The following is a 13,819-nucleotide window of genomic DNA, read 5'->3' as shown; positions in this document are numbered from 1 at the left end:
AATGTACTTAACTCACAAATTGGCCAATTCGTCCACCAGCCACAACAAGGCGACCTTTCTTTGACGAGACCTTAACCTTTTTATCATATTAACCTCTCTTGAGCCAAGGAGAACAAATTTAAAGGGCCAGTAGGATCCAGTACTAATTAAAACCAGTCATAAGGGGAATTTACACTGAAGATACTGTAATTGTCACACAATGAACGAGTGAAACGCTTGTTCACTGGGTGAAATCATCTTTCATGCAGCATAAAATATCATCATTCTCAGCGGTGCATCATCTATCTAAAAGCTTTTTTTTGGTGTACGGTCTACAGTTTTGCTTTTTTCTCTGGATGGTTTGGTATGTGCCAAAGGGAGGCTTTGCACCCTCATTTTCTTTTTAAAGTGCTGCTTTATTTTTCTATGCATTGTATCTATCAAATTGTGTTGTTCCTTATTTTTACAACAAAAGTCCATTGTTATGAGCAGCAAAAATAACTAAATTGTCAGTGAGCTTAGGACACAGAGGTCTCATAGATGCTGGTCAATATTCATTCCAGGGCAGTTAGTCTTTGTCCTAGATTTTTGTTGAATTTAAAGGGATAGTCCATGATTGCTAAAAACAGCGACACCTCGGGCAACAGGTTGTGTGTGGTATTGCAACTTATCCTCAGTCATCTCAGAACAGCAGATGTAAGCCATGCGCAGGTGTGGAACGGTTCCTTAAAAATCAGCTATATTTTTCTAATTTATAGTGACCTATCACTGCAATGCAAATTTTCTCAAATCCTGTCATTTCCTCTATGGAAAAAGGGCCATAATTTGGAGTGCAGAGCTATTTTAATGACATGATTTGCTGCCGCTGAACACGGGAGGGTTAATGAAACGTTCTGGTTGAACACTTCAGTACGTCTTAGTTAAACTTTCATCTCAAGAATTCTGAAAGAATTTGTCGCGGTGAAGAGGTTTGAAAAAGGCATCGATCCCAAGGGTGAACATCGAGGCCATTGTGTCTTCTTCTTCTTCTTCTCGACATTTCAATGGGACATTTAACGACTATCATATCTAATAGATAATACATGAATCTGCCTGACTGATGAGTGAATCAGGTCAACAATCCAGGGGCTTTGGTGACACTATCAGGGGCTGTCACAGAAGTGAATTTGTGGTTTGGGCACTGGGTGACAACAGCTCGGTTTATTTGCAGTACTCATCGTTGCCGTTTACATACGCCATCTTGTCCTGCTCACATGTCTCCTCCATATATACCCCGGGATGTTGTCTACAGAACACAAGCCTCCAGCTATGTGATGTGGAGGAGCGATAAAACTGCAGAACTCGTACCTCTGCCTCACACAGGGCCGGATCAGGACTGAGAAGGCCCCTTAGTGACTCAATATGGGACGGGATAAAAAAAAAAAATATCTGAGAAAGATTATATAATACCATTCTACCCATGTAGATTTTTCCAAATAATACTGCCATACAGTGCACTGAAAATGAACAATCATTTCTTGTTCAAATGGTTTTTATCAAACATTTTGAAATCTTTTGAAGTTTAACCTTGGGTTAAACTTGAGCAAAGGCAAGATTGTACATATATCATAGTAAATTTAACATATAACCTTGAGTTAATCTTGAGTAAAAGCAAGATTGTATATATGAACCATCATTTCTAACCAACAGTGCTGTGAACTTATAATACTGCCGTACAGTGATACAGCCATCGAGCTCATCGTGTCCCATACGGTAATCACATAAAACTGTCATCTAGTGTCCAGATAATACTACCGTTTACTGATGAAAACAAAGCTGTACACCTAAATGGAACAATACTGCCATATATACAGGATTGATGGAGTAAGCCACCAAGCTTGTATGTCTATCCTGCGACATCCACGTCTGACGTCCAACCCCCACGTTCACCACTTTTCCCCTATTTTAGTATTTCAAGTGTCCAGATACCTGTAGACTTGTCTATACGGTAAGTGACTAGTAATTGTATGCTGGGAAAAAGGAAGTTGGGGTGTTTCTCCTTTTTTTCCGCTATATCTCATATACACATACTGTAAATCAATCTCATATAGAACTGTGCAGATACGTGGATACAGGTTCCTCATATGATATTATACCCAGCACCGGGGAGCGGTATAGCAGATAAAGGGATCACTCACCAACCTAGATGGGGGCAAAGAGACCAAATGCAAAGCAATATTTAGGCATTTAAAGGGGACCTGTCACTTGCCAGAAATATGTGCATTTTTTAACTGGTGTAAACGCCGCTGTTCTCCAGAATCCGGCAATGTTCTTTTTCTTGTTCCTAAGATTTGACCCCCTCTTTCCGGTTAGCAAATCTAGTCTTTTTTGTTGTTGTTGTTATTGTTAGCCAACTGGGTGTGTTTCTGAATAAAACTCCCACAAATAAGGCCACGCCCACTTGGTAATAATACTAGATTAATTTGCGGAGAAGAGGGGGCCATACCTCAGGAACAAAAGAAAAAACAATGCTTTATCAGAATTTACACCAGTGTACATCTTTATGGCAAGTGACGGGTTTAAAGGGTGACTCCATCTAATGACAACCACAGCTGTAACGTTCCTTCAAGCAATAAAAGTAATGTTGGCTGAACAATCTGTGTCGAAAGTAGATTTAATTTTAATAGAATGAAAAGATAATCGGCCTCCAGATACCACAGACGCCGCTGATCTGTGAGGAATAAGAGCGAAGACATTAGAAGTTCAGGCCATAGGGGCTCACTGCATTTATATAACACTAGATGGTGGCCCGATTCTAACGCATCAGGTATTCTAGAATATGCATGTCCACGTAGTATATTGCCCAGCCACGTAGTATATTGCCCAGCCACGTAATATATTGCCCAGCCACGTAGTATATTGCCCAACCACGTAGTATATTGCCCAGCCACGTAGTATATTGCCCAACCACGTAGTATATTGCCCAGCCACGTAGTATATTGCCCAACCACGTAGTATATTGCCCAGTCACGTAGTATATTGCCCAACCACGTAGTATATTGCCCAGTCACGTAGTATATTGCCCAGCCACGTAGTATATTGCCCAGCCACGTAATATATTGCCCAGCCACGTAGTATATTGCCCAACCACGTAGTATATTGCCCAGTCACGTAGTATATTGCCCAGCCACGTAATATATTGCCCAGTCACGTAGTATATTGCCCAGCCACGTAGTATATTGCCCAGCCACGTAGTATATTGCCCAACCACGTAGTATATTGCCCAGCCACGTAGTATATTGCCCAACCACGTAGTATATTGCCCAGTCACGTAGTATATTGCCCAACCACGTAGTATATTGCCCAGTCACGTAGTATATTGCCCAGCCACGTAGTATATTGCCCAGCCACGTAATATATTGCCCAGCCACGTAGTATATTGCCCAACCACGTAGTATATTGCCCAGTCACGTAGTATATTGCTCAACCACGTAGTATATTGCCCAGTCACGTAGTATATTGCCCAGCCACGTAGTATATTGCCCAGCCACGTAGTATATTGCCCAGCCACGTAGTATATTGCCCAGCCACGTAGTATATTGCCCAGCCACGTAGTATATTGCACAGCCACGTAGTATATTGCCCAGCCACGTAGTATATTGCACAGCCACGTAGTATATTGCCCAGTCAAGTAGTATATTGCACAGCCCACGTAGTATATTGCCTAAATACGTAGTATATTGCCCAGCCATGTAGTATATTGCACAGCCCACGTAGTATATTGCCCAACCACGTAGTATATTGCCCAGCCACGTAGTATATTGCCCAGCCACGTAGTATATTGCACAGCCCACGTAGTACATTGCCCTGCCACATAGTATATTGCCCAGCCACGTAGTATATTGCCCAGCCACGTAGTATATTGCCCAGCCACGTAGTATATTGCCCAGTCATGTACTATACTGCCCAGTAACGTAGTATATTGCCCAGCCACATAGTATATTGCCCAGCCACGTACTATATTGCCCAGTCACATAGTATATTGCACAACCCCCGTAGTATATTGCACAGCCCGGGTAGTATATTGCACAGCCCGCGTAGTATATTGCACAGCTTGCGTAGTATATTGCCCAGTCACGTAGTATATTGCACAGCCCGTGTAGTATATTGCCCAGTCACATAGTATATTGCCCAGTCACATAGTATATTGCACAGCCCGCGTAGTATATTGCCCAGTGTGCGTAGTACATTGCCCAGCCCGCGTGGTATATTGCCCAGTCACGTAGTATATTGCACAGCCCGCGTAGTATATTGCCCAGCGTGCGTAGTATATTGCCCAGCCCGCGTAGTATATTGCCCAGTCAAGTAGTATATTGCACAGCCCGCGTAGTATATTGCACAGCCCACATAGTATATTGCACAGCCCGTGTAGTATATTGCCCAGCCTGTGTAGTATATTGCACAGCCCGCGTAGTATATTGCACAGCCCGCGTAGTATATTGCACGGCCCTCGTAGTATATTGCCCAGTCAAGTAGTATATTGCCCAGCCACGTACTATATTGCCCAGTCACGTAGTATATTGCCCAGTCACGTACTATATTGCCCAGTCACGTAGTATATTGCACAGCCACGTAGTATATTGCCCAGCCACGTAGTATATTGCACAGCCACGTAGTATATTGCCCAGTCACGTAGTATATTGCACATCCCACGTAGTATATTGCCCAACCACGTAGTATATTGCCCAGCCACGTAGTATATTGCCCAGCCACGTAGTATATTGCACAGCCCACGTAGTACATTGCCCTGCCACGTAGTATATTGCCCAGCCATGTAGTATATTGCCCAGTCATGTACTATACTGCCCAGTAACGTAGTATATTGCCCAGCCACATAGTATATTGCCCAGCCACGTACTATATTGCCCAGTCACATAGTATATTGCACAACCCCCGTAGTATATTGCACAGCCCGCGTAGTATATTGCACAGCCCGCGTAGTATATTGCACAGCTTGCGTAGTATATTGCCCAGTCACGTAGTATATTGCACAGCCCGTGTAGTATATTGCCCAGTCACATAGTATATTGCCTAGTCACATAGTATATTGCACAGCCCGCGTAGTATATTGCCCAGCCCGCATGGTATATTGCCCAGTCACGTAGTATATTGCACAGCCCGCGTAGTATATTGCCCAGCGTGCGTAGTATATTGCCCAGCCCGCGTAGTATATTGCCCAGTCACGTAGTATATTGCACAGCCCGCGTAGTATATTGCACAGCCCGCGTAGTATATTGCACAGCCCGCGTAGTATATTGCCCAGTCACGTAGTATATTGCACAGCCCGCGTAGTATATTGCCCAGCGCGCGTAGTATATTGCACAGCCTGTGTAGTATGTTGCCCAGTCACATAGTATATTGCCCAGTCACATAGTATATTGCCCAGCCCGCGTAGTATATTGCCCAGTCACATAGTATATTGCACAGCCTGCATAGTATATTGCCCAGCGTGCGTAGTATATTGCCCAGCCCGCCTAGTATATTGCCCAGTCACGTAGTATATTGCACAGCCCGCGTAGTATATTGCCCAGCCACGCAGTATATTGCACAGCCCGTGTAGTATATTGCCCAGTCACATAGTATATTGCCCAGTCACGTAGTATATTGCACAGCCCGCGTAGTATATTGCACAGCTCGTGTACTATATTGCACAGCCCGCGTAGTATATTGCCCAGCCCGCGTAGTATATTGCCCAGTCACGTGGTATATTGCACAGCCCGCGTAGTATATTGCCCAGCGCGCGTAGTATATTGCCCAGTCACGTGGTATATTGCACAGCCCGCGTAGTATATTGCACAGCTCGTGTACTATATTGCCCAGTCATTTTGTATACTGCCCAGTCACGTAGTATATTGCCCAGCCACATAGTATATTGCCCAGCCACGTACTATATTGCACAGCCCGCGTAGTATATTGCCCAGCCCGCGTAGTATATTGCCCAGTCACGTAGTATATTGCCCAGCCACGTACTATATTGCACAGCCCGCATAGTATATTGCCCAGCCACATAGTATATTGCCCAGCCACGTACTATATTGCACAGCCCGCGTAGTATATTGCCCAGCCCGCGTAGTATATTGCCCAGTCACATAGTATATTGCCCAGCGCGCGTAGTATATTGCCCAGCCCGCATAGTATATTGCCCAGTCACGTAGTATATTGCACAGCCCGCGTAGTACATTGCCCAGTCACGTAGTATATTGCACAGCCCGCGTAGTATATTGCCCAGCCACGTAGTATATTGCCCAGTCACGTAGTATATTGCCCAGTCACGTAGTATATTGCCCAGTCACGTAGTATATTGCACAGCCCGCGTAGTACATTGCCCAGTCACGTAGTATATTGCCCAGCCACGTAGTATATTGCCCAGCCACGTAGTATATTGCCCAGTCACGTAGTATATTGCCCAGTCACGTAGTATATTGCCCAGTCACGTAGTATATTGCCCAGTCACGTAGTATATTGCACAGCCCGTGTAGTATATTGCCCAGCCCGTGTAGTATATTGCCCAGTCACGTAGTATATTGCCCAGTCACGTAGTATATTGCCCAGTCACGTAGTATATTGCCCAGTCACGTAGTATATTGCCCAGCCACGTAGTATATTGCCCAGTCACGTAGTATATTGCCCAGTCACGTAGTATATTGCCCAGTCACGTAGTATATTGCCCAGTCACGTAGTATATTGCACAGCCCGTGTAGTATATTGCCCAGCCCGTGTAGTATATTGCCCAGTCACGTAGTATATTGCCCAGTCACGTAGTATATTGCCCAGTCACGTAGTATATTGCCCAGTCACGTAGTATATTGCACAGCCCGTGTAGTATATTGCCCAGCCCGTGTAGTATATTGCCCAGTCACGTAGTATATTGCCCAGTCACGTAGTATATTGCCCAGTCACGTAGTATATTGCCCAGTCACGTAGTATATTGCCCAGTCACGTAGTATATTGCCCAGCCCGTGTAGTATATTGTCCAGCCACGTAGTATATTGCACAGTCACGTAATATATTGCACAGCCCACGTAGTATATAGCAATGTGGGCACCATATCCCTGTTAAAAAAAATTAAAATAAAAAATAGTTATATACTCACCTTCCGTTGGCCCCTGGATCCAGGAAGCATTTACCGACGCTCCTCGCGCGCTCCGGTCTCAAGAGTGCATTGCGGTCTCGCGAGATGATGACGTAGCGGTCTCGCGAGATCGCAATGCATGGACCGGTCACCGGAGCGTCGCGAGGAGCGGGAAAGGCGCCGGAAGGTGAGTATATGATGATTTTTTATTTTTTTTTTATTTTTAACATTAGATCTTTTTACTATTGATGGTGCATAGGCAGCATCAATAGTAAAAAAGTTGGTCACACAGGGTTAATAGCAGCGTTAATGGAGTGCGTTACACCACGGCATAACGCAGTCCATTAGCGCTGCCATTAACCCTGTGTGAGCGCTGACTGGAGGGGAGTATGGAGCGGGCACTGACTGCGGGGAGGAAGGAGCGGCCATGTTGCCGCCGGACTGTGCCCGTCGCTGATTGATCGTGGCAATGGTCGTGGGCGTTTTGCCACGACCAATCAGCGACTTGTATTTCCATGACAGACAGAGGCCATGACCAATGAATATCCGTGACAGAAAGACAGACAGACGGAAGTGACCCTTAGACAATTATATAGCAGATTGTGTGCGCCCTCTAGTGGTGGCAACAGGCACAGAGAACTGCAATGTCTGACTGCTGGGTCCATAACAGGAATAGAAATCATTTTTAGTGAACTTTATCCAAATCTCTGAACTTTAGTTGTTGCTGTTTCTTTTTCCTGCACGTGCTTGGGCAAAATCATCTTGCTCAACCTACCCGGTGACTCACATATATTACAAAATGCACAAAATGCAGTCATCTCCACAATTGATATAATTAGCATGTAAAGAGCTTATTTATAAGAAAGTATTTTTTAGGGGGAAAAAAAAGGCATGAACAGAATACGTCACCTGCTTGAATCCTATTTACTCTGGGTGCTTTGTTATAATTATACTATATAAAGTATCTGCGGTTATGGACTAGTAGCTCTGTGAACTGTTCAACACATTTTCCCATTAAGGTAATTGTGTCAACACAGAATTACTTTTTGTTTAAATCACATTTTTATTTTAAATTACTTTTTCTTACTTCTTGATCGTCTATATTTCCATTTTTCCATAGCACTATAACAAAAAATAGAATCTTGCCAATTTCACGCTGGTCTGGTGAAATATACTAGACTCATACTTCCAGTTCTGTACGGATGACTTTTCAGCAGTCTCATTATCATCACAGACCATATATAATATATAATCTGATAGTGTATATATATATATATATATATATATATATATATATATATATATATATATATATATATACACACACATATATCTATATCAGAAAACACAGGATCCACCATTCACAATAGTAATGGTCACAGCTCACCTCTTCCCCTCCCTGCACAATGACCTTTGCCCAGATTTAAGGATTCTAAGGAAAAGCTTCTATGCAAATACTACTGACTAATGCAGCAAATATCCATGGGTCCAACAGGAAGCAGGAGTCTAATATTAGGCCTGAACATAAAAACCTCAAGTGAACATTTTCTGAGGACAGAATGAGGCCTAAGGCTAAGTGGCGCCCATCTTTTCTATGGTCCTAAATAACCAATGCAGTAATATGGGACAATATTGGGCAGATTTGCCATTCTGGATTTTAGAAAAGCTTGGTGATACCAATGGAGGGAGGTCTGATGGTGACCATACTGGATGTAACTCAGAAAGCACAGGACACAATCTTTAATGAACAGGACCGAAGAGGAATACTCAGCTTTTAGGGGGACCGGTTATGTCCTGCTGTATGTAATTTCACCCCACAGGTGAGGAACAAAGCTGAGAACGAGGGACGGGGCACATTACCTCCCTCATTATACCAGCTGATGGTGTCCGATTTCCCCCTTTTATGACGGTTTTGTTCTGCATTATTAACCACTTCACTGAACCCATTAGAAGCTCTAAGAAATAAGGATCCCAGAAGAGTATGGCGGTCGCGCAACCTCTAATATTAACCCTATTGTTCCCCAATGGCCTTAGCGCCACCATGAACAGCTGCCGCCTCTGAGAGGCAATTAGCAGGGGGATGTGCACAATATTCACTTATGGTCTGAGAAGTTTTCCTGCCATTTCTTTTACAATGTGGATCTGTCCTTTATAGCAACTAATCAGATCATTTTCACCTCCCTTCTGGCAGATAAGAGCTGAGCTTTGACTTGTCTCCATAGCCAAATGCTTCACACCTCTCCACAACACTTTTCATGAACCTTACACATGGAAATCCATACACAAAAGTATATTACAGCTCAGTGACACCATTACGGTAATTACATTTTAATTCCCCTCTAACAAAGAAGTTAAAGAGGAAATCTCAATGTCACAACAACTACACGTCTATATAACTACATGATATATATAACTGCTATAATACTGCCCTCTATGTACAAGAATATAACTACTATAATACTGCCCCTATGTACAAGAATATAATTACTATAATACTGCCCCTATGTACAAGAATATAACTACTATAATACTGCCCCTATGTACAAGAATATAACTACTATAATACTGCCCCTATGTACAAGAATATAACTACTATAATACTGCCCCCTGTATACAAGAATATAACTACTATTATACTGCCCCTATGTACAAGAATATAACTACTATAATACTGCCCCCTATGTACAAGAATATAACTACTATAATACTGCTCCTATGTACAAGGATATAACTACTATAATACTGCTCCTATATACAAGAATATAATTACTATAATACTGCCTCTATGTACAAGAATACAACTACTATAATACTGCCCCTATGTACAAGAATATAATTACTATAATACTGCTCCTATGTACAAGAATATAACTACTATAATACTGCTCCTATGTACAAGAATATAACTACTATAATACTGCTCCTATGTACAAGAATATAATTACTATAATAGGAAAAAAAGTATAAATAGAGACCGCGCATAAGGGAGTACAATAGAACAAGAATAAATATGCGATACCGCGGCACTTAATGGTATATAATAGAACTAAAAGGTCCCTTAGTTGCTGTGGACCAATACAATCAACAAACAGCGATCCATAAAGAGGCCAGGGCAAAAACACTAAAACCAAAATAAATACATATATAGTAACACACCAAAGAGATGGGCTATGTCCCTCGGCATATATGGTGATCGTACCTGTAAGCGCCGGTGTGTTTAGTATCATATAGATATAATTACTATAATACTGCTCCCTATGTACAAGAATATAACTACTATAATACTGCCCCTTATGTACAAGAATATAACTACTATAATACTGCTCCTATGTAGAAGAATATAACTACTATAATACTGCTCCTATGTACAAGAATATAACTACTATAATACTGCTCCTATGTACAAGAATATAACTACTATAATACTGCCCCTATGTACAAGAATATAACTACTATAATACTGCTCCTATGTACAGGAATATAACTACTATAATACTGCCCCTATGTACAAGAATATAACTACTATAATACTGCTCCTATGTACAAGAATATAACTACTATAATACTGCCCCTATGTACAAGAATATAACTACTATAATACTGCTCCTATGTACAGGAATATAACTACTATAATACTGCTCCTATGTACATGAATATAACTACTATAATACTGCCCCTATGTACAAGAATATAACTACTATAATACGGCTCCTATGTACAAGAATATAACTACTATAATACTGCCCCTATGTACAATAATAGAACTACTATAATGCTGCCCCTATGTACAAGAATATAACTACTATAATACTGCTCCTATATACAAGAATATAACTACTATAATACTGCCCCTATGTACAATAATAGAACTACTATAATGCTGCCCCTATGTACAAGAATATAACTACTATAATACTGCTCCTATGTACAGGAATATAACTACTATAATACTGCTCCTATGTACAAGAATATAACTACTATAATACTGCCCCTATGTACAAGAATATAACTACTATAATACTGCCCCTATGTACAATAATAGAACTACTATAATGCTGCCCCTATGTACAAGAATATAACTACTATAATACGGCTCCTATGTACAAGAATATAACTACTATAATACTGCCCCTATGTACAAGAATATAACTACTATAATACTGCCCCTATGTACAATAATAGAACTACTATAATACTGCCCCTATGTACAATAATAGAACTACTATAATTTATCAAAAGAAAATTTAGCTTTAATGATGGAGAAAACTAATAACATAGTGTGTTGTTGTTTTTAGAAGAAAGTAGCCATCTATATATATAATTGTCTAAGGGTCACTACCGTCTGTCTGCCCTTCTTTCACGGTTATTCATTCGCTGATTGGTCTCGGCAGCTGCCTGTCATGGCTGCCGCGACCAATCAGCGACGGGCACAGTCCGGAAGAAAATGGCCGCTCCTTACTCCCCGCAGTCAGTGCCTGTCGCCCGCATACTCCCCTCCGATCACCGCTAACACAGGGTTAATGCCGACGGTAACGGACCGCGTTATGCCGCGGGTAACGCACACCGCTACCGCCGCTATTAACCCTGTGTGTACCCAAGTTTTTACTATTGACGCTGCCTATGCGGAATCAATAGTAAAAAATGTCATGTTAAAAATAATTTTTAAAAAAACCTGCTATACTCACCCTCCGTTGCAGCTCGCGCCGGCCGCCATTTTCCGTTGCAGGTTCCGGTGGCAGAAGGACCTGCCATGACGTCACGGTCATGTGACCGCGACGTCATCACAGGTCCTGCGCTAATACCAACCCTAGGACCGGAACCTGCCGTGGATTACAAGGGCTCCCTCGGAAAGGTGAGTATATGATTATTTTTTATTTTTTCACCTGTGACAAACCTGGCTGGGCAATATACTACGTAGCTCTGTGCTGTATACTACTTCGCTGTGCAATATACTACGTGGCTGGGCAATATAGTACGTCACTGGGCAATATACTACGTCACTGGGCAATATACTACGTGACTGGGCAATATAGTACGTCACTGGGCAATATACTACGTCACTGGGCAATATACTACGTGGCTGGGCAATATACTACGTGGCTGGGCAATATACTACGTGGCTGGGCAATATACTACGTGACTGGGCAATATAGTACGTCACTGGGCAATATACTATGTCACTGGGCAATATACTACGTCACTGGGCAATATACTACGTCACTGGGCAATATACTACGTGACTGGGCAATATACTACGTAACTGGGCAATATACTACGTGACTGCGCAATATACTACGTGGCTGGGCAATATACTACTTGGCTGGGCAATATACTATGTGGCTGGGTAATATACTACGTGGCTGCGCAATATACTACGTGACTGGGCAATATACTACGTAAATGGGCAATATACTATGTGGCTGGGTAATATACTACGTGGCTGTGCAATATACTATGTGACTGCGAAATATACTACGTGGCTGGGCAATATACTACGTGACTGGGCAATATACTATGTAAGTGGGCAATATACTACGTGGCTGGCCAATATACTACGTCACTGGGCAATATACTACGTGGCTGGGCAATATACTACGTGGCTGGGCAATATACTACCTCACTGGGCAATATACTACGTGGCTGGCCAATATACTACGTCACTGGCCAATATACTACGTGGCTGGCCAATATACTACGTCACTGGGCAATATACCACGTAACTGGGCAATATACTACGTGACTGCGCAATATACTACGTGGCTGGGCAATATACTACGTGCCTGGGCAATATACTATGTAAGTGGGCAATATACTACGTGGCTGGCCAATATACTACGTCACTGGGCAATATACTACGTGGCTGGGCAATATACTACCTCACTGGGCAATATACTACGTGGCTGGGCAATATACTACATGCCTGGGCAATATACTATGTGGCTGGGCAATATACTATGTGGCTGGGCAATATACTACGTCACTCGGCAATATATTACGTGGCTGGGCAATATACTACGTGGCTGGGCAATATACTACATGCCTGGGCAATATATTACGTGGCTGGGCAATATACTACGTGGCTGGGCAATATACAACGTGGACATGCATATTCTAGAATACCCGATGCGTTAGAATCGGGCCACCATCTAGTGTCTTTATAATTTTGGAACATACATGTAACAGATATACGGACCATGTTCCGAGGTGCATCTGTAGATACCGTAATGAGTACATTACATTATATTGGAGCACTCTTGACTGATCTCTGGGAACAAACTTCCTGACTTTCTGTTCTATTTTGCAGGACCCTCTGGACTTCCTCTTGTATTTAAATTCCCTAAAAGAAGCGAGAGATTGAACAACGGAATCCCAAAAGCAGCTGTGGTGAACAATTCAGCTGCAGTTGGGATCCGTTAGCTGATCTCCTGCAAGTTCGTCAAATCTGTAGTTTAAAAAAAAACAAAAGTCTTCCAGCCAGCGGACGAGGCACGATTTCAGTCTTGCAAAATGATCTTGAAATAACGCACCGTCCAGAACTTCTCTAGCTCTTATGTTTTAATGATCATTGATCAACTAAGAATGTGGCACAGAAGAGCCCTCGTCACTGTGTAAGGAGGAAGAACGGAAAAAGTTCTGCACAGAGAAGGCGAAAAGGACTGTCTGCAAAACGTCTGCCATAGGAAGGTACAGAACAATCGTGGGTCCATAGGGTGCAAGTCCCAAAGACTA

General features: G+C 42.5%; 1 protein-coding gene across 1 annotated transcript in view; it reads left to right on the top strand.

The window, feature by feature from the left end:
- Nucleotides 1-13,521: 13,521 nt before the first annotated feature.
- Nucleotides 13,522-13,819, top strand: part of DALRD3 (DALR anticodon binding domain containing 3) — a 35,929-nt gene continuing 35,631 nt past the window's right edge. Inside the window, exon 1 of the mRNA XM_069736354.1 lies at nucleotides 13,522-13,774. The gene's annotated coding sequence lies outside the window, so the exon portion shown is untranslated. The remainder of the gene's footprint in view (nucleotides 13,775-13,819) is intronic.

Source organism: Ranitomeya imitator, chromosome 8 (genome assembly GCF_032444005.1).
Source record: "Ranitomeya imitator isolate aRanImi1 chromosome 8, aRanImi1.pri, whole genome shotgun sequence".
NCBI classification, from domain to species: domain Eukaryota; kingdom Metazoa; phylum Chordata; class Amphibia; order Anura; family Dendrobatidae; genus Ranitomeya; species Ranitomeya imitator.
This window is presented reverse-complemented; position numbering and strand designations above follow the sequence as displayed.